Raw genomic sequence first — 20827 nt, forward strand, 5'->3', positions numbered from 1 at the left:
AGGCCCAGGCTCCATCCCCAGCCTGTACTGAGTGAGTGGATCTGACCCAGTGTGGTACTGAGACCCACAGACAGAGGAAGAAAGGCCCAGGCTCCATCCCCAGCCTGTGCTGAGTGAGTGGATCTGACCCAGTGTGGTACTGAGACCCACAGACAGAGGAGGGAAGGCCCAGGCTCCATCCCCAGCCTGTGCTGAGTGAGTGGATCTGACCCAGTGTGGTACTGAGACCCACAGACAGAGGAGGGAAGGCCCAGGCTCCATCTGCGGCCTGTGCTGTTAGCAGATTTCATTGAGCAGTTGGGAGACTACAGTTGGTGTCTCTGCTGTTAGGCTAATGAATGGCCAAAACCTCATGCTGGAAAGTATGTGTGTGTGTGTTGGGCGGAGCTAGGGCTGGGTACCAATTCCATCAGTGGTGAGGATAGGATCTGGCTTGACTCTGGACTCTCTGTCAAGACTCAAGGCTGGTGGACTGTGCTAGACTGAAACTCTCAGCAAAAGTTAGGAGCGAAGCAGAGAAAAATAAGAGGCATTCAAACCTTGTAGGAGGGGCTGCAGTGAAATTGAGACCTTCATTTCAGTTCTGTATGTGAATCACTGATCTAAAACCTTTTATAAAAAAAAAATATTTATTAACTGCTTTTCAAAATCATAATTTCAAGGGAAACTGATCAGTTAAACCCAGGCCAGGGATTGGCCTACAGCTTGAGATGGGGATTCCGATCCCAGTTATTGGGCTCAATCACATCTTGCAGACTGACTCGGCCTGGGTGGAGGGTCTGTTTTAGATGAGATATCCCTGAATATAGTTCCCATCATACAAGCAAGATTTTAAGGTGGTTGTGTACAGGCATCAAGTCGAGCTGTGATCCAGTCCTTGTCTGCTTGATCAGGGTTGGTACTGCTGCTACAACTGGACTAATGAAGGGGAAAAGTTAGCTAGGGTTCACACTACAAATTGCTGAGCAGTGTTCCGTACTGGGAAGAGAGGGTGTGTGGCCAGCAGAGGAGCAGGCTCAGTGATGACCAACATTCCCTCTAAGCTGCGTGGTTGTGCACCAGTTCAAAACTTGCTGGGGAAAACAGGCCGCATACAAGCAGCAGTCCCTTTAACGCGTGTGCCTGTGCAGCTACACTGCATCAAATGGGCCGCACACAGCGAAGGGAAATTAGATGACCCACACAGTTTAATAGCCTGATGCAGATGACCGGGAGATTCCTACAGCCTCACACTAAGGGGGAAAGAAGCCTAATAAAGGCTGACAATCAGATGCAGGCCTCATCACATCTGCACCCTGGTAACCTCACTCAGTAATGGAAGAGCTTTCCATATCCTTCCCAGTCTCATTACAGATAGCTACTAACCTTGACCTGCTACCTACAAACAAAATGACCGGAACCCAGTCTACCTAAACTGTGATTAACACTAATGAGCATTTCTTTATAGTGTTCCCTGAGAGACAGAAATACATGTCCTATCATTCTCTATGCATCAGCACAAACTCATCAGCTCTTATATTTAGTGCGGAACAGATTCTGGCATTGCTACAGGCAGGGCTTTGATGTATGTGAGTACTCCTATATGCAATATGTTTAAAAGCTCTCAAACTTTCCGTCTGATTTGTTTTACTTTCCTGCCCTTGGGTCAGTGTTATCAACAAAGTGTTGCAATCTGTGCAAAAACTAGATTATTGCAAAGTGTTTGCCCTGTGCTCTGTTCTTAATATGGTCATCATGTTGAAGATCAGACAGAGAGGGTGCCCTCAGCAGCAGCCTGTGCATATACACACAGTGTATTTAATCAGCAGTTTGTGCTTGGGATTTTTCCACTTGCATCAGATGGTGCATTTCACAAAAATAAATTAGTTCATTGTCTCATGTCACTCACTGTTTCATGGCCAGACACATGAAGGTCGAGAGGGTAGTAGAAAGATCTTTTAATTCAACATTAAATGATTAACTGACCAGTTTCCCTTGGGAGTATGAGGAATAGGAAAGGATTGGATATAACAGGCCTTCTGATTTGCAGTTTTCAAAGAAAAATGAGCAAAATCGTAGAATACCTTCCCCAAACACTAGAATCCCAAGTAGTAAAAATGGACAAAAAGCACAATATTGCAAATGTCAGAAATCATTTGTGTCATTTAACCATTTCCTGATCCCCACCATTGCACTTTACAGGCATTTTACGTCTTAACGTGTGATTGCTTTTTCTCCCCCCCTCACCCTTTCCCTGGCTGTGTTCCTTCTTCAATGCTGTTCATCTGTAAAATCTTGAGTTCTGCGAAATGGTTTATACCTGTGAATAGCCGCCTGCTCTCTCGATGGAGGCTGCTCACCTGTTCAGTCTGTCTGCTTTTTCTGGTTTTAGTAAATTCGATTTGATTTATTCAGACTCTAAATCAGTAGCAATAAAAACAGGAAGTGCTGGAAATACTCAGCAGGTCTGGCAGCATCTGTGAGAGAGAAACAGTTACTGTTTCATGTTAGTGACCTTGCATCAGAACTTTGCTTTTTTACTAAATCGGTAGCCTGGGCATAAAGGAGAAATTTGCAGGGTTATGGGGAAAGTGCAGGAAGTGTGGGACTAATTGAATGCCTCTTTCCAAGAGCCAACCGAAGATCAAATTGGAACATTATTGAGGATTGTTTTCCCCATTATCTCCGTGCTGTGAAATGACTGCACTTTCATATAGGAGCAGCCCCAGTGCTGCGTTGTGGAGAATCTGCCTCTTGTCAGTCTCCATCTGTTTAATCCAGGGATTAGTAGTGCAGACACGAGCTCCTTATGTACAGCAGACTGTATGACTCTCAGCCTTCATCATAGTATTCATATCTGCATACCTGGAGTCCATGAATGCATTCTGCAGATTTAGTCATGCCTAGCGAAACTTCCCTATCCTCTTCACCCCCCAGACCTTCTATCCCGTCGTCACCTCCAGACACTCTATCCCCTCGTCACCCCCAGAATCTTTGCCTCCTTGTTACCCCCAGAATCTCTGCCCCCTCATTATCCCCAAGCCACTCTACCTATTTGTTACCCCCCGAATCTCAGCCACCTCATTAACTCCTCAAACTCTCCACCCCCATGTTGCCTGCAGACTCTCTGACCCCCCTCCCTCCTCCAGGCTCTCTGACCCCTCCCTCCTCCAGGCTCTCTTTCTCCTCCCTCCTTCAGACTGCTCTAGCCTTGTGGCAGTGAATCTGTCCAGTACTCCCACTGGTACCATGCCTGGCAGTAGAAATGTTTTTATGAACTGTGCTTGAGTTAGGGAATTTGCTTTGGATAAAATTGTATTTTTGTATGGAGGCAATTGTATTTACTATAAAGATTTGAAGAATTTATTAAAACGAATAATTCAGTGTTGAGTTTCCTGCATGTATTAGCTTTGATAAACCAGTGTGAGGATTTTGGACATTTCCACTGTGCTCAGTAGAACCGGAGCTTTGCATCTTTAGCTGTGACATTGCATTTTATTCTAGTCTCTTTTGCAACAAAAAATATATAAAAATAAAAACTTTTTAACTTTTGAAATAAATCTGGAAACACTGTGTTGATAGTATGAGTGTGTAAAAGGTGGAACATGAGGGGGTGATGTTTCTGGTCTTTGTTGCAGTGAAGATTGATGGTGATGAGCATGTGAACAATGTCCTTCGTCCTATAGGAACGTAGGAGCAGGAGTAGGCCATTCTGCCCATCGCGCCTGCCCCCCACATTCAATATGATCATCGCTGATCTTCCAGTTCAATGCCTTTTTCCCCACACTATCCTCATATCTCCTTATGTCATTGGTATTTAGAAATCTGTCAATCTCTGCTTTAACCATACTCAACGACTGAGCTTCCACAGCCCTCTGGGGTAGAGAATTCCAAAGATTCACAACCCTCTGAGTAAAGAAATTTATCCTCATCTATGTCCTAAGTGGCTTCCCCCTTATTTTTGAAATACCCAATGACCTTCTGTATGGTGAAGTAGCTGGGGCCAGATGACCAAGGGGCACCCAAAGCTCCAATTCAAGGATGCTGTAAGCATGACATGCGGTCCCTAAATGTTGACTATCGCACTTGGGAGTCACTAGCTGGTGAAAGAGGGAAATAGTGACACATCCTGTGAACTGGTGTGCACTAGAGGCCTGCTACCCAACCCGAACCCGACAGGATCCGATGACATGTGTCGGGTTCGGGTCAGGTTGGGCTCATCTCCCAGTTACAGCTTTGGGGCTCGGTTCGGGCCGGACACACACAGTAAGTGCTCTGCTGGTAAGTATTGAAATAAAAAAGTTTACCTAAGCTGGGAGTCCGGGATGAAACTGAGTCTGCACAGTGAGTGAGTGACTTCACTATGCAGCTTAGGCGTCAGGAAGGTGAGTAAAGGGATGGTCAGGGTGGGTTCGGGTCAGGCAGGGTTGGGTCGGGTCGGGCTCGGGGCAAAATCCGAGGGACTCGGGCCGGGAGGGGCTCGGGTCCGCTGTGGTTTGGGCCGGGTTCTTTTTTTCCCGACCTGAGCAGGCCTCTAGTGTGCACTACCACATTGATCAGTTGCTACAGCAGCTTAGTAACAGGCGCCAACGTCAAAAGCAAAAACTCACAGCGTCACATGGCAGCTTCACATGTGGCACTTGTGGCAGAACCTGCCTCTCGAGGATTGTCCTTCACAGCCATCAGCAAAGATGCACCAAGAGAAGACACCCCAGTTAAATGGATTGTTTGCTGCATGTCCATCATCTTTCATAGGTGGAAGGATGCTAACCAACCAACCAGTTACATCCTCAAAAACACTCTAATAAATTTGTCAAACACTAATTCTCTTTTGTAAAACCACGTTGACTTTGTCTGATCATACTCTGATTTTCAAAGTACATTGTTAAAATTTCCTTAATGGATTCCAGCATTTTCCCAACGACTGGCCTGTAGCCCCTGTTTTCCCTCCCCCTCCTTTCTTGAATCGTGGTTTTACATTTTCTCATTTCCAATCCATGGGTACCGGTGTAGAATCTAGGGAATTTTGGAAGATCAAAATCGATAGCACTGCAGCTATCTCTTTTAAAACCCTCAGATGTAGGCCTTCAAGTCCAGGGGATTTGTTGGCTTTCAGTCCCTTAAATTTCTCCAGTACTTTTTCTTTGCTAGTATTAATTATTTTAAGTTCCTCAATCTCATTAGACCCTTAGTTGTCCACTATTTCCATTATGTTCTTTTGTGTCTTCGACCGTGAAGACAGATACAAAATATTTGTTTAACATCTCTGCCATTTCCTTCTTCCCCATTTTAATTTCTCCTGTGTCTGCCTCTCAGGGACCCATGTTTACTTTCACTTCGCTATTCCTTTTTACATACTTGTAAAAGCTATTACAATTTATTTTTATATTTCCTGCTAGTTTACTTTCTTTCTGTTTCTCCCTCTTTATCAATTTCTTGGTCATCCTTGCTGATTTTTAAAACCATCCCAATCCACAGGCTTACTATTCTTGACAATATTGTAAGCCTCTTCTTTTAAATTAATCCTATTCTTAATCTCTTTGTCCGTGAATGAATCACTTTGCCTGTAGAGTTTTTAATTCCTCATGGGAATATTAATTATGAATGGTTTCTTTAAATGTTCACCTACTTATCTACCATCATATTTTTTCATCTGATTTCCCAATCTACCTTAGCCAACTTGCCTCCTCAATTGCCATAATTGGCTTTTTTTTAAACTTAAGACCCTAATTTCAGACTTAACCATATCACTTTCAAACTCGGTATGAAATTCTATCATATTATGATTGCTCTTCGCAGAGGATCCTTTACTATAAGATTGCTAATTAACCCTGTCTGATTGCACAAGACAAGATCAAAAATAACCTGTTCCCTGGTGGTTTCCTCAACATATTATTTTAGAAGAATGTTTCAAATACATTCCATGAACTTGTCTTCCAAACTACTTTTGCTAATTTGGTTTGCTCAGTTGAACTGAAGATTAAAATCCCTATTGATTATTGCATCACCCTTATTACATCTGCCTCTAATTTTCCTGATTTATACTCTTCCAACACTATTGTTACTGTCTGGGGTTCTATAAACTACTCTCACTGGTGTTTTCTGCCTCCTCATTATTTCTTAGCTCCAGCCAAACTGATTCTACATGCTGTTTTTCTGGGCTAAGATCTTTTCTCACTGCTGCCTTTATTATCAGAACCATCCCATCTCCTTTTCCATTTTTTCTAGATTATATTTAGAATATTTAGTTCTCAACCTTGGTCACCCTGCAACCACCACTCAGTAATAGCTACTAGATCAAACCCATGTAACGCTATTTGTGCCATTAATTCATCTATGCATGGTAAGATTCCTCGTTTGAGTATGTGCAAGCTGTAAATGATGGCATCGTCTTCTGTGGATCTTCTCATGATGTAAGAGTCCAATGTAGGATTGGCATGAACAGCCACAGAATTGACAGTTCATATTGTTGTTGGTGCTTGGGGGATATCTGCAGCTGCGCCACCTCTAGCCTTCACTGGGCACATTGGATGTTGTGAATTTGGTGTAGATGCTCCTCAAAACACGCTGAACCAAATTTCAGCGTTTGCCTGCATATGGGCCTGTCGGTTGAAGTGTTTTGATAAGAGAGGTGGTCTGCAGTGCAGAAGTTTGTAGGCTCTTTTTTAGAATCAAAGAATCGTAGAACATTTACGGCATAGACAGAGGCCACTTGGCCCATCGTGTCTGTGCCGGTCAAAAAACAAGCCACCCAGCCTAATCCCACCTTCCAGCATTTGGTCCATAGCCCTGCAGGTTACGACACTTGAGGTGCATATCCAGGCTCCTTTTAAATGAATTAAGGGTTTCTGCCTGTACTGCTCTTACAGGCAGTGAGTTCCAGACCCCCAACACACTGGGTGAAAAAAAAATGTCTTCATCCCCCCCCCCTGTAATCTTTCTACCAATCACTTTAAATCTATGCCTCCGAGTCACTGACCTTTCCAATAAGGTAAATAGACCCTTCACATCCACTCTATCCAGGCCCCTCAAAATTTTGTACATTTCAATCAAATCTCCCCTCAGCCTTCTCTGTTCCAAGGAGAACAATCCCAGCCTATCCAATCTTTCCTCATAGCTATATTTTTCCTGTCCTGGCAACATTCTCGTAAATCTCCTCTGTACCCTCTCTAGTGCAATTGCATCCTTTCTGTAATGAGGTGACCAGAACTGCACACAGTACTCAAGTTGTGGCCTAACCAATAAGTTATACAGTTCCAGCACAACCTCCCTGCTCTTATTCTGTACCTCAGCTAATAAAGGAAAAGATTCCATATGCCTTCTTAACCACCTTATAAACCTGTCCTGCTACCTTCAGGGATCTGTGGACATTCACTCCAAGGTCCCTCACCTCCTCTACATTTTTCAGTATTTTCCCATTAATCGTGTATTCCTTTGCCTTGTTTGACCTCCCCAAATGCATCACCTCACACTTCTCCGGGTTGAATTCCATTTGTCACTTTTCTGCCCACCTGACCAGACCATCAATATCTTCCTGCAGCCGACAGTTATCCTCCACACTATCAACCACGGGGCCAATCTTTGTGTCGTCTGCAAACTTCTTGATCATGCCCCCTATATTTATGTCCAAATCGTTAATATATACCACGAAAAGCAGGGGACCTAGTACTGAGCCCTGTGGAACGCCACTGGAAACAGCCCTCCAGTTGCAAAAACACACGTCAACAATTACCCTTTGTTTCCTGCCACTGAGCCAATTTGTATCCACCTTGCTGCATTTCCCTGGATCCCATGGGATTTTATTTTTTAACCAGTCTGCCATGTGGGACCTTGTCAAAAGTCTTGCTAAAATCCATGTAGACCACATCAACTGCATTACCCTCATCTATCTTCCTTGTTACTTCAAAAAATTCAATCAAGTTGGTCAAACAAGATCTTCCCTTAACAAATCCATGCTGACTATCCTTGATTAACCTGTGCCTTTCTAAGTGATAGTTTATCCTGTCTCTCAGAATAGATTCCAATAATTTGCCCACTACTGAGGTTAGACTGACTGGCCTGTAATTATTCGGTCTATCCTTTGCTCCCTTTTTAAACAGTGGTACAACATTAGCAGTTCTCCAGTCCTCCGGCACAACACCTGTATCCAGTGAGGACTGGAAAATGATGATCAGAACTTCCGCTATTTCCTCTCTTGCTTCTTTTAACAGCCTAGGGTACATTTCATCCAGCCATGGTGATTTTATCACTTTCATGGATGCTAATCCCATGAATACTTCCTCGTTCCCTCTGTTTATCATATCCAATACTTCACACTCCTCCTCCTTAACTACAATATCTGCATCGTCCCCCTCTTTTGTGAAGACAGATACAAAGTACTTATTAAGAACAATATCAACATCTTCCGCTCCTACACATAGGTTACCTTTGTGGTCTTTAATGGGCCCATTCTCTTATTTATCCTCTTACTCCTAATGTATTGATGGGCCCGCCCATCAAAGTTGAATTTTTAAAAATATTCTTTCATAGGATGCGTGTGTTACTGGCAAGGCCAGCATTTGTTGTCCATCCCTAATTGTCCTTGACAATTGAGTGGCTTGTTAGGCCATTTCAGAGCACAGTTAAGAGTCAACCACATTGCTGTGGGTCTGGAGTCACATGTGGGCCAGACCAGTTAAGGACAGCAGATTTCCTTCCCTAAAGGTCATTAGTGAACCATTTGGGTTTTTACGACAATCGATGGTTGGCTCACTCAACAAGTTAAGGAGACTATTAGACTAAAAGAAGAGGCTTACAGAACTAGACAGGCTGGATGCTGGGAGGGAACCAGGGGGTCACAGTCTCAGGATACAGGGTATGCCATTTAGAACCGAGATGAGGAGAAATTTCAATAAAAGGGTGGTGAACCTGTGGAATTCTCTACCGCAGAAGGCAGTGGAGGCCAAGTCATTAAATATATTCAAGAAGGAGGTATATATATTTCTTAATGCCAAAGGGAGAAAGGGATATGGGGAGAAAGTGGGAACAGGGTACTGAATTAGATGATCAGCCATGACCTTTTTTTGAATGGCGGAGCAGGCCCAAAGGGCCGAATGGCCTACTCCTGCTCCTATTTTCTATGTTTCTATGTTTACAATGTTGCAAAAAATAGTAACAAGTCTGAGGATTGGGAGTGTTTTAGAAACCATCAAAGGGCCACCAAAAAGTTGATAAGGGAAAAAATAGAATATGAGAGTAAATTAGCCAGCAATATAAAAACAGATTGTAAGAACTTTTATAAGTACGTAAAAAGGCGGTGGCATAGTGGTAATGTCACTGGACTGGTATCCCAGAGGCCCAGGCTAATGCTCTGGGGACATGGGTTCGAATCCCACCACAGCAGATAGTGAAATTTGAATTCGATTAATAAATCTGGAATTAAAAAGCTAGTCTAGTGTGACCATGAAGCCATTGTCGATTGTTGTAAAAACCCATCTGGTTCACGAATGTCCTTTAGGGAAGGAAAATTGCCGTCCTTACCTGGTCTGGCCTACATGTGACTCCAGATCCAAATCAATGTGGTTGACTCTTGAAATGCCCTTTGAAATGGCCACTCAGTTCAAGGGCAATTAGGGATGGTCAATAAATGCTGGCCTAGCCAGCGACACCCACATCCCATGAACGAATTTTTAAAAAAGTAGACGTTGGTCCCTTAGAAGCAGAGACAGGAGAATCATCATGGGGAATGAGGAAATGGCAGAGGCATTGAACAAATATTTTGTCTGTCTTCACAGTAGAAGACACAAGTTCCATACCAGAAATAGACAGTAACCTGGGGACTAAAAAGAGTGAGGAAATTAAGGAAATTGATATCAGCAGAGAAAAAGTACTGGAGAAACTTGAGGGACCAGATGGCCTACACCCTCGGGTTCTAAAAGAGATAGCTGCAGAGATAGTGGATGCACTGGCTCTGATTTTCCAGCATTCCTTAGATTCAGGAATGGTCCCGTCAGATTGGAAGTTGGCAAATATTACACCACTTTTCAAGAAAGGAGATAGAAAGAAAACAAGGAACTACAAGCCAGTTCGTCTAACATCAGTCATTGGGAAGATGCTGGAAGCTATTAAAGAAGTCTTAACATTGCACTTAGAAAAGTATAATATGATTAGAACAAGTCAGCATGGTTTTACTAAAGGGAGATCCTGTTTGACAAATTTATTAGTTTTTTGAGAATGCAACTAATAGGGTAGATAAAGGGGAACCAGTAGATGTAGTATACCTGGATTTTCAGAAGGCATTTGATAAGGTGCCACATAAAAGATTAATAGGCAAGATAAGGGCTCATGGTGTTGGGGGTAATATATTAGCATGGATAGAGGATTGGTTAACAGACAGGAAGCAGAGAGTGGGCATAAATGGGGCATTTTCAAGTTGGCAGGCAGAGTAGTGGGGTGCCGCAAGGATCAGTGCTGGGACCTCGGCTATTTACACTCTATATTAATGACTTAGATGAAGAGACAGAGAGTAATGTGTCTAAGTTTGCTGATGATACAAAGCTTGGTGGAAAGGTAAACTGTGGGGAGGATATAGAGAGGCTGCAAAGAGATATAGACAGGTTAAGTGAGTGGGCAACAAGATGGCAAATGGAGTATAATGTAGGGAAGTGTGAAGTTTGGTCGGAAAATAGAAAAGCAGAATATTTTTTTAAAAGGTGTGAAACTAATGAGTGTTGATGTTCAGAGAGATTTGGGGTACTCGTACAAGGAATGCACAGTTAACATGCAGATGCAGCAGACTATTAGGAAGGCAAATGGCATGTTGGCCTTTATTGCAAGGGGATTGGAGTACAGGAATAAAGAAGTCTTACTAAAATTGTAAAATAATAACAAGAAATCTGAATCTTACTAAAATTGTACAGGACTTTGGTGAGACCACACTGTGTACAGTTTTGGTCTCCACATTTAAGAAAGGATATACTTGCACTGGAGGCAGTGCAGCGAAAATTTACTAAATTGGTCCCTGGGATGAGGGGGTTGTCCTATGATGAGAGGCTGAGTAAATTGGGCTGATATTCTCTGGAGTTTAGACGAATGAGAGGCGATCTGGTTGAGACATACAAGATTCTGAAAGGGCTTGATAGGGTAGAAGCTGAGAGATTGTTCTCGCTGGTCAGGGAATCTAGAACACGGGGACACAGTCTCAGGATAAGGGGTCAATCATTCAGGACTGAGATGAGGAGAAATTACTTCACTCAAAGGGTTGTGAATCTTTGGAATTCTCTACCCCAGAGGGTTGTGGATGCTCCATCACTGAATACATTTAAGGCTGGGATAGACAGATTTTTGGTCTCACAGGGAATCAAGGGATATGGGGAGCGGGCATGAAAGTGGAATTGAAGCCCAAGATCAGCCATGATCGTATTGAATGGCGGAGCAGGCTCAATGGGCCATGTGGTCTACACCTGCTCCTATTTCTTGTGTTCTTGTATTCTTGTTTCATGGCACCATTACTGACAATAGCTTTCAATTTCATATTTTTATTAATTACTTGAATTTATTGATTAATTGAAACTAAATTCCACCAGCTGCCATCGTGGGATTTGAACCCATGTCCCTAGGGCATTAGCCTGAGCCTCTGTAGTTTCTGGAGGATGGTCTCCATGCTGTTGAGCCCAGCACGATAGAGGCTTTCGTTGTTTGTGATTTTGTCCTGCCATCGAGTTCTCGTGATGGGCCTCAGGTGTCCTTGGTGGAAGCGTTCCAGAGCTTTGATGTAGCACCTGTAGCAGACCCAGGATTCTGCACCATATAGCAGGGTGGTAAGAACACTGGCCTAATAGAGTTTGATTTTAGTCTTCAGCTCAATTCCATGCTGCTTGCAGACATGATCATGGTGTTGGCCGTAGGCAGAATTTGCTTTCTGGATGCATGCACAGATATTTTCATGAATAGTGGCATCCCTAGAGAGCACAGTATCGAGGTGTGAGAATTTTTCTACAGCCTTGAGACTGGTGCCATCAATAGTCATGTCTGGTCATAGTGTGCCTGGTGCTGGTTGAAAGATAACCTCGGTCTTGGAGACACTGATTTGGAGACCAAAGATTTTGGAAGCACTTGAGAAATTGTTTGCCATAATCTGGGTGTTTTCCTTGTGTCCTAGCTGCCCACAATCATCTTCATATAGAAGCTCTCTGATTACTGCCTCTATGACTTTGGCGCTTTTCTGAACAGAACCAAATGTTGATGCCTGTAGGCATGGCTTCCTTAAGCATTGCAGCAAAGAGATTGAAGAGTTAGGGAATCACGACATATCTTTATCCTGATGCGTTGTGGCTTCCCAACTCTTCAATTCATCCGCTTTGGTATGAATGCTTCGTGCATTCAGATATAAATTTTAACTTTTTACTATTTTTCCCTGATGTGGCCTTAGTGTCCTATTACCATGGTTTAACTCTGTTTTTCCTGTCACAACCTACTCAGTTCTGCCCAAATCACTACTCTATTCTACAGCCTTGACTTTACTCTCCAGAATAACAATTTTTACCCACCCTCCTTCCACCTTAATTAGTTTTTCGCTGCTCCTGGTCCTTGAATGTCACTCCCACTACTCCTTACTCTCTTCTGCCATACTGGATCCGCTACTAACACGGAAGCTACCACTCACCTCTGCTAGATTCCTGGGCCAACCTCTCCTGGCTCAAGCTCAACTCTCCGCCCCTTTGTTTCTTTTTTTACAGTCAATCTCCACCAATGTGCCCAATAAAAGGCTGTCTCTCAAACACCAACCCCAGCACCCCCATCCCCCTGGTGTTTCTCATTCCAGACTTCCGCTCCAACAGCTCCTCGACTCATTCTCTTGTCACGCCAACATGCTTTGTTGAATGATAATTTTCTTTAATCCACTGACCGGAGACCTGAATTTATGTCTTTTTAAAGAAATTCAATAAGGAAAAGATAAAAGATGACTTTGCTGGCAGCTTAGGATAGCCACCTTTTTTGCAACACTGTTTCCTACATTGCAAGGTCTGTGAGGTGGAGAACCAAGACCCAGGACGTTTAAGGGAACTGCTTGTCGTTTTTTAGCAAGAAGAAATACACTGCTAACTACCATGCTTGAAGCACTGGATGACTGTCATGTGACAAGCCCCTCACCCCCCACCGCATCTGTGGTTTTAAGCTGGTGTTTCTCTGAAGCAGGTTGAGAAGTATCTGGACTCTGACACGTGCAGACCCAAGTGGGTGTCCCTCCTCTCTCTCCATTCCAGCTTGCAAGCTTCGAACTCTGCCTGCTTTTTTAAAAAATTCATTCCTGGGATGTGAGCGCTGTGGGCTAGGTCAGCATTTATTGCCCATTCCTAATTGCCCTTGAGAAGGTGGTGGTGAGCTGCCTTCTTGAACCACTGCAGTTCATGTGGGGTAGGTACACCCACAGTGCTGTTAGGAAGGGAGTTCCAGGATTTTGACCCAGCGACAGTGAAGGAACGGCAATATAGTTCAAAATCAGGATGGTGTGTGACTTGGAGGTGAACTTGCAAGTGGTGATGTTCCCATGTGTTTGCTGCCCTTGTCCTTCTAGGTAGTAGAGGTCGCGGGTTTGGCAGGTGCTGCAGTGCATCTTGTAGATGGTACACACTGCTGCCATTGTGCGTCAGTGGTGGAGGGAGTGAATGTTTGTGGATGGGGTGACAATGGATGGTGTCAAGTTTCTTGAGTGTTGTTGGAGCTGCACCCATCCAGGCAAGTGGGGATTATTCCATTTACCACCTCTCTCCTCATTATCCCAGGCCCCAAACACTCCTTTCAGATGAAGCAGCGATTTAATTGTACTTCTTTCAATGTAGTATACTGTACTCGCTGCTCACAATGTGGTCCCCTCTACATTGGGGAGACCAAACGCAGTATAGTTAGGATGACTGGGTGACCGCTTTGCAGAACACCTCCGCTCAGTCCGCAAGCAGGACCCTGAGCTTCCGGTTGCTTGCCATTTCAACACTCCCCCCTGCTCTCATGCTCACATCTCTATCCTGGGCTTGCTGCAGTGTTCCAGTGAACATCAACGCAAGCTCGAGGAACAGCATCTCATTTTCCGATTAGGCACACTACAGCCTGCCGGACTGAACATTGAGTTCAATAATTTCAGAGCATGACGGGCCCCCCATTTTACTTTTATTTTAGTTATTTTTTCTTTTTTCTTTTTTACATTTTTTACAATTTATTTTCTTTTGTTTATTTCATTTCATTGTAGTTTGTTCAGTTTGCTTCCCACTGTTTTTTTTCATGTTTGTACTTGCTGCTGTTCAATCTTCAGTTCGTTAACACCCTATCTGTACTAATGCTTTGTCTTTCAACACACCGTTAACATATTGTTTGCCTTTGCTTCATGACCTCTTGGTCAGCTATGTGGCCTTGTCCAATCTACACCTTCTCCTTTGTTATCTCTTGCCCCACTCCCGGCTCACTTGCTTATAACTTTGACATTTCTAATATTTGCTAGTTCCGAAGAAGGGTCACTGACCTGAAACGTTAACTCTGCTTCCCTTTCCACAGATGCTGCCAGACCTGCTGAGTGGTTCCAGCATTTCTTGTTTTTATTTCAGATTTCTAGCATCCGCAGTATTTTGCTTTTATTCCATCACACTCCTGATTTGTGCCTTGTAGATGGTACACAGGCTTTGGGGAGTCAGGAGGTGAGTTATTCGCCGCAGGATTCCTAGCCTCTGACCTGCTTTTGTAGCCACGGTATTTATATGGCTACTCCAGTTCAGTTTCTAGTCAATGGTAACCCCTAGGATGTTGATAGTGGGGGATTCAGCGATGGTAATGCCATTGAATGTCATGGGGAGATGGTTAGATTCTTGTTGGAGATGGTCATTGCCTGGCACTTGTGTGGCATGAATGTTACTTGCCACTTATCAACCCAAGCCTGGATCTTGTCTAGGTCTTGCTGCATTTCTACATGGACTGCTTCAGTATCTGAGGAGTGGCGAATGGTGCTGAACATTGTGCAATCATCAGCGAACATCCCCACTTTCTGACCTTATGATTGAAGGAAGGTCATCGATGAAGCAGCTGAAGATGGTTGTGCCTATGACACTAAGCTGAGGAACTCCTGCAGTGATGTCCTGGAGCTGAGATGATTGACCTCCAACAACCACAACCATCTTCCTTTGTGCTGGGTATGACCAACCAGCGGAGAGCTTCCCCCCTGATTCCTATTGACTCCAGTTTTTCTGGGGCTCCTTAATGCCATACTCGGTCAAATGCTGCCTTGATGTCCCTTGATGTCCCCCTTCACCTCACCTCTTGAGTTCAGCTTTTTTTTCCATGTTTGAACCAAGGCTGTAATGAGATGATTGAGAGTAGGCTGATGGGGTGGTAATTGGCCGGGTTGGACTTGTCCTGCTTTTTGTGTACAGGACATACCTGGGCAATTTTCCACATTGCCGCGTAGATGCCAGTGTTGTAGCTGTACTGGAACAGCTTGGCTAGGGGCGCAGCAAGTTCTGGAGCACAGGTCTTCAGTACTATTGCAAGAATGTTGTCAGGGCCTATAGCCTTTTCAGTATCCAGTGCCTTCAGTTGTTTCTTGATATTACGCAGCGTAAATCAAATTGACTGAAGACTGGAATGTGTGATGCTGGGGACTTCAGGAGGAGGCCGAGATGGATCATCAACTCAGCACTTCTGGCTGAAGATTGTTGCAAAAGCTTCAGACTTATTGATCCCTTGCTAACTGACCACCTCTGCCTACTCCGGCTACAATCAGAAACCCCTATGGAGGAATTCATCTGCATCGCTGTCTCCAACTGACTCACTGAATCAGTCATCTGTCTCTTCAAACTAAAAGCCTCAGCACCATCGAATTCAGCCAAATGACCAAACTTCACAGACTGTATACCCCTTTTTTCTGTGGACTCTAACTTAACCAGTCTACCCTTCCCCACTCTGTAACCTCTTTGTGTGTGTGTGTGTGTGTGCACGCATATGCGTGTGAAAGTTGGAACATAGTTTATTTTACTTAGTTCAGCTTAAGTTAACTTCTTTCTTTGTTAACTGAAGAAAACCTGTCCGATTCGTTCTTTGTTATGATCACAGCAAGTAAGTAATCAAACACCTACTGAATTGGCCAGTACATCCACTTTAAGAAAGAATGAAACCTGTTCTGGAGAGGGAAAAGAGGGAAGCCCTTCGACCCCTCCTCACCTGACTATTGCAGAAATTTGGGGGCTCACATCTGGGTTGAAACCCAAAGACAAATGGCAAATTGGAAGCAGGAAACCAAATTGATCCCTTAAAATAATTGAAAAACTTCAATATAGGTTTTTTGTGGTTTTTTGTGGTTTCCTGTGCTGGAGTACTGAAATGTCCAAACAAACAAGCTTTCTACTCCGAGCTCCATCATGGCAAGTGGTTACCAGGAGGGCAGAGAAAACGCTACAAGGATGCCTTTAAAGCCTCTCTGAAAAAATGTGACATCTCCACTGATTCGTGAGAATCTCTTGCCCGAGAGCATCCGCGAAGGTGCCAACCAGTTCAAACAATGTCGCCATGCCCAGGCAGCGACTAAGGAGCGGAAGGAGCGTTCGGATTTTCAAGCATCCCATTCACTCGCCTCACCAAACACCACCTGCTCCACCTGTGGCAGAGAATGCAAATGCAGAATTGGACTATTCAGTCACCTAAGGTCCCGTATGGGAGATTGGTTAAGAAGGTAAGAGCCCATGGGATCCAGGGCAATTTGGCAAATTGGATCCAAAATTGGCTTAGTGACAGGAGGCTGTTTTTGCAATTGGAAGCCGGTGACCAGTGGTGTACCACAGGGATCGGTGCTGGGACCCTTGCTGTTTGTAGTGTACATTAATGATTTAGATGTGAATATAGGAGGTATGATAAGTAAGTTTGCAGATGACATGATAATTGGTGGTGGTGTAAATAGTGAGGAAGAAATCCTTATATTACAGAGAGATATAGATGGGCTGGTAAGATGGGCAGAGCAGTGGCAAATGGAATTTAATCCTGAAAAGTGTGAGGTAATGCATTTTGGGAAGACTAACAAGGCAAGGAAATATACAATGGATGGTAGGACCCTAGGAAGTACCGAAGGTCAGAAGGACCTTGGTGTTCTTGTCCATAGATCGCTGAAGGCAGCAGCACAGGTAGATAAGGTGGTTAGGAAGGCATATGGGATACTTGCCTTTATTAGCCGAGGCACAGAATATAAGAGCAGGGAGGTTATGATGGAGCTGTATAAAACGCTAGTTAGGCTACAGCTGGAGTACTGTGTCCAGTTCTGGGCACCACAATATAGGTAGGATGTGATTGCACTGGAGAGGGTGCAGAGGAGATTCACCAGGATGTTGCCTGGGCTGGAGTATTTCAGCTATGAAGAGAGACTGAAAAGGCTAGGGTTGTTTTCCTTAGAGCAGAGAAGGCTGAGGGGGGACATGATTGAGGTATAGAAAATTATGAGGGGCATTGATAGGTTAGATAGGAAGAAACTTTTTTCCCTTAGTGGAGAGGTTAAGAACCAGGGGGCATAGATTTAGGGTAAGGGGAAGGAGGTTTAGGGGGGATTTGAGGAAAGAATTTTTGACCCAGAGGGTGGTTGGAATCTGGAACACACTGCCTGAAGAGGTGATGGAGGCTGGAACCCTCTACATTTAATAAGTATTTTGATGAGCACTTGAAACGCCACAGCATACAAGTCTATGGGCCAAGTGCAGGAATATGGGATTAGAATAGTTGGGTGCTGGATGGCCGGCACAGACACGATGGGCTGAAGGGCCTGCTTTTGTGCTGTATAACTCTATGACTCTAACCCTGGAGTGGAAGAAAGTCATCCTCATTCCCGAGGGACTGCCTAAAAAGACTAAAATGTCCACATTCGAGGCCAGTACCTTCCTAGAACAGACAGCTTAAAAGTCCCATCTGTTAAAGAGTCTGTTCCTAGCCTTCCAGCCCTTACGAATGCTTCCTTTTTCTTTTTGACGAGGCTCACAATATCCCGCGTTATCCAAGGTTCCCAAAACTTGCCAAACTTATCCTTCTTCCTCACAGGAGCATGCTGGTCCTGGATGCTAATCAACTGATGTTTGAAAGACTCCCACATGTCAGATGTTGAGATGTTGATGTTGATGGAGTGGATAGCGTGCTGGTGGAATTTGTGGGGCCCCTGCCAAAAACCAAAGGGGGCTGCCAGTATCTTCTCGCCATTATAGATGTGGCTACCCTATTTCCAGAGGCTATCCCCCTAAGAACTATCTCTGCCAAGGTAGTGGTGGAGGGGATAACCCAATTCTTTACCCAATATGGGCTGCCTGCTGAGATCCAAATGAATCAGGCCACAAATTTTATGCCCAGTATTTTTCAAAAGGTCATGGATAATCTGGGCATAACTCAGCTAAAGTCCTCAGCCTACCACCCACAGTCACAAGGGGCTTTGGAGCGGTACCACCAAACTCTAAAGACAATGATCAGGAAATACTGCAATCAGTACCCCCATGACTGCGACAAAGGGCTGGGATTTCTTCTGTTTGCTGCCAGGGAGTCACCCAATGAGTCCCACTGGCTTTAGTCCCTTTGAATTAGTTTATGGACACGAGGCGAGAGGTCCTCTTAAACTAATCAACGAGAGATTTATTTTAGGACACAGGGACAAATCTTCCCTGTTAGACTGCATCTCCAAGTTCCGAGAACAGCTCACGAGAAACTGTGCAATGGCTCAGGAACAACTAAAAACCTCCCAGACAGCTATGAAAAGGCAGGCGGATAAACATGCCAAGGTGAGAACATTTCAGCCCCGAGACAATGTGTTAGTGCTATTACCAATACAGGAAGAACCAGTTAAAGCTTAGTTTAGTGGCCCATACAGAGTAGTAAAGGGAATTAGCAAGGTGAATTATATAATTGACATCCCAGATCATAGGAAAAAGCAAAGGCTGTGCCACATCAATATGTTAAAGTGGTATTACAGCCGGGAAAGGGACAAACAAGCACAGGTCTGTCAGACAGTCAAGAAAGAGGAGGGCGAAAGGGACAGTGAGGGTCTGTTCGAGGGAAATCTGGAGGATTCCCAAATCGAACCCCCACCTTCTGGTCAGCTAACACTGAAATGTTAGGGAAATTTGACATGTGCTTTCCTATTTAAACACAGAATAGAGAGGAAACCTAACAAGGCTGCTCACAGTGTTTAAAGGAATCTGCAGGGACAAACCAGGGTGCACAACCCTAGCCCTACACGATGTGGATGAAGGAGAGACCCCTCTCAAAAAACAAAATCCCTATTGCCTAGGTCCCAGGAAACTGACCCAGGTCCGGGAGGAAATTCAGAATATACTGGAGCACAAGCTGATTGAGCCCAGTCAGAGCAGTTGGTGTTCCCCAATTGTGCTTGTTCCTAAATCCAGATGAAAAAGCTAAACCAGATTATGGCTATGACAGTGAGATTGATAAGTGAGTGTTTGAGAATGAATGTGTGTGTACAGTTCCTTTTTAATTTGCGACCTCATAATGAAATGCTCCTGTCGTTACATTTCATTTCACGTGGTGTGGAGCTTGTCACACCAACGTGGTTTGTTGAATGATAATTTTCTTTAAACCACTGACTGGAGACCTGAATTTGTTTTTTTAAGGAAATTTTAAAAGGAACAGAAAATTTGACTTTGCTATCAGCCTAAGATGTCCACCTAAATCTGCAACACTGTATCCTACATTGCAAGGCCGGTGAGGTAGAGCTGAAATGTCTGCTCATCTCAGCAAGAACCAAGATCCAGGAAGTTTAAGGAAACTGCCTGTTCTTTTCAGCAAGAAGAAACTTACTGCTAACTACCATGCTTGACGGTCATGTGATGAGCCCCACCGCCTCCACCACTGTGGTTTTAAGCTGGTGTTTTCTCTGCAGCAGCAAGGAAAAGTATCTGGACTGTGACACATGCAGACCCAAGTGGAGGTCCGTCCTCTCTCTCGCCATTCCAGCTTGCAAGCTTCAAACTTTGTTTCCAAGAGACCAACTGAATCAGTCACCTATCTTTTCAAATTAAAAGCCTCAGGACCACTGAATTCAGCTGCAAGCCAGCCGAATCACCAAACTCCACAGACAGTATACCCCTTTTTCTATGAACTCCAACTGCTCTGACTGGGCGCAATCAGCTTGTGCTCCAGAATATTCTGAATTTCCTCCCAGACCTGGGTCAGTTTCTTGGGACCTAGACGATTGGGATTTTGTTTTATGGGAGGCCTCTCTCCTGCATCCACATTGTGCAGGGTTGGTGGTGTTACAAGAAAAGTGTCGTGAGCAAAACAAAGGCCTGTTCGTCACTTTCTTCGACCTCACCAAGGCATTCAACACCGTGAGCAGAGATGGACTTTGGAAAATCCTTGAAAAACTTGGATGCCCAACCAGGGTCCTGGCCATGGTGAAGCAGTTTCATGAAAATCAATACGGACAAGTCAAGCAAAACAGCGACCTCTTGAGTCTCTTCCGAATCTCCAATGGCGTGAAACAGGGATGTGAACTGGCCCCAACCCTATTCCCCATCTTTTTCAGCATGATGCTGCAGCAGACAATGGAAGACCTTAAAGAGGGAGTTTACGTACACTTCCAGACTGAGGAAGGCCTTTTCAACCTCAGGTGTCTTCAGGCTCACACAAAGACACAAGAAAAACTCATCCACAAACTTCTTTTCACTGATGACTGTGCTCTCCTGGCCCACAGTCAGTCAGACTTGCAACATATAACAACACGTTTTTCCGAGGCAGCACAACTCTTCAGACTAAAAATCAGTTTAAAGATAACTGAAGTCCTGCATCAGCCTGCATCCCAAGAAGAATATAGACCAAGCATTGTCCAGGAGGGAACCGAGCTGAAGAA

The sequence above is a fragment of the Heterodontus francisci genome, chromosome 10 (genome assembly GCF_036365525.1).
Source record: "Heterodontus francisci isolate sHetFra1 chromosome 10, sHetFra1.hap1, whole genome shotgun sequence".
Taxonomy (NCBI): Eukaryota; Metazoa; Chordata; class Chondrichthyes; order Heterodontiformes; family Heterodontidae; genus Heterodontus; species Heterodontus francisci.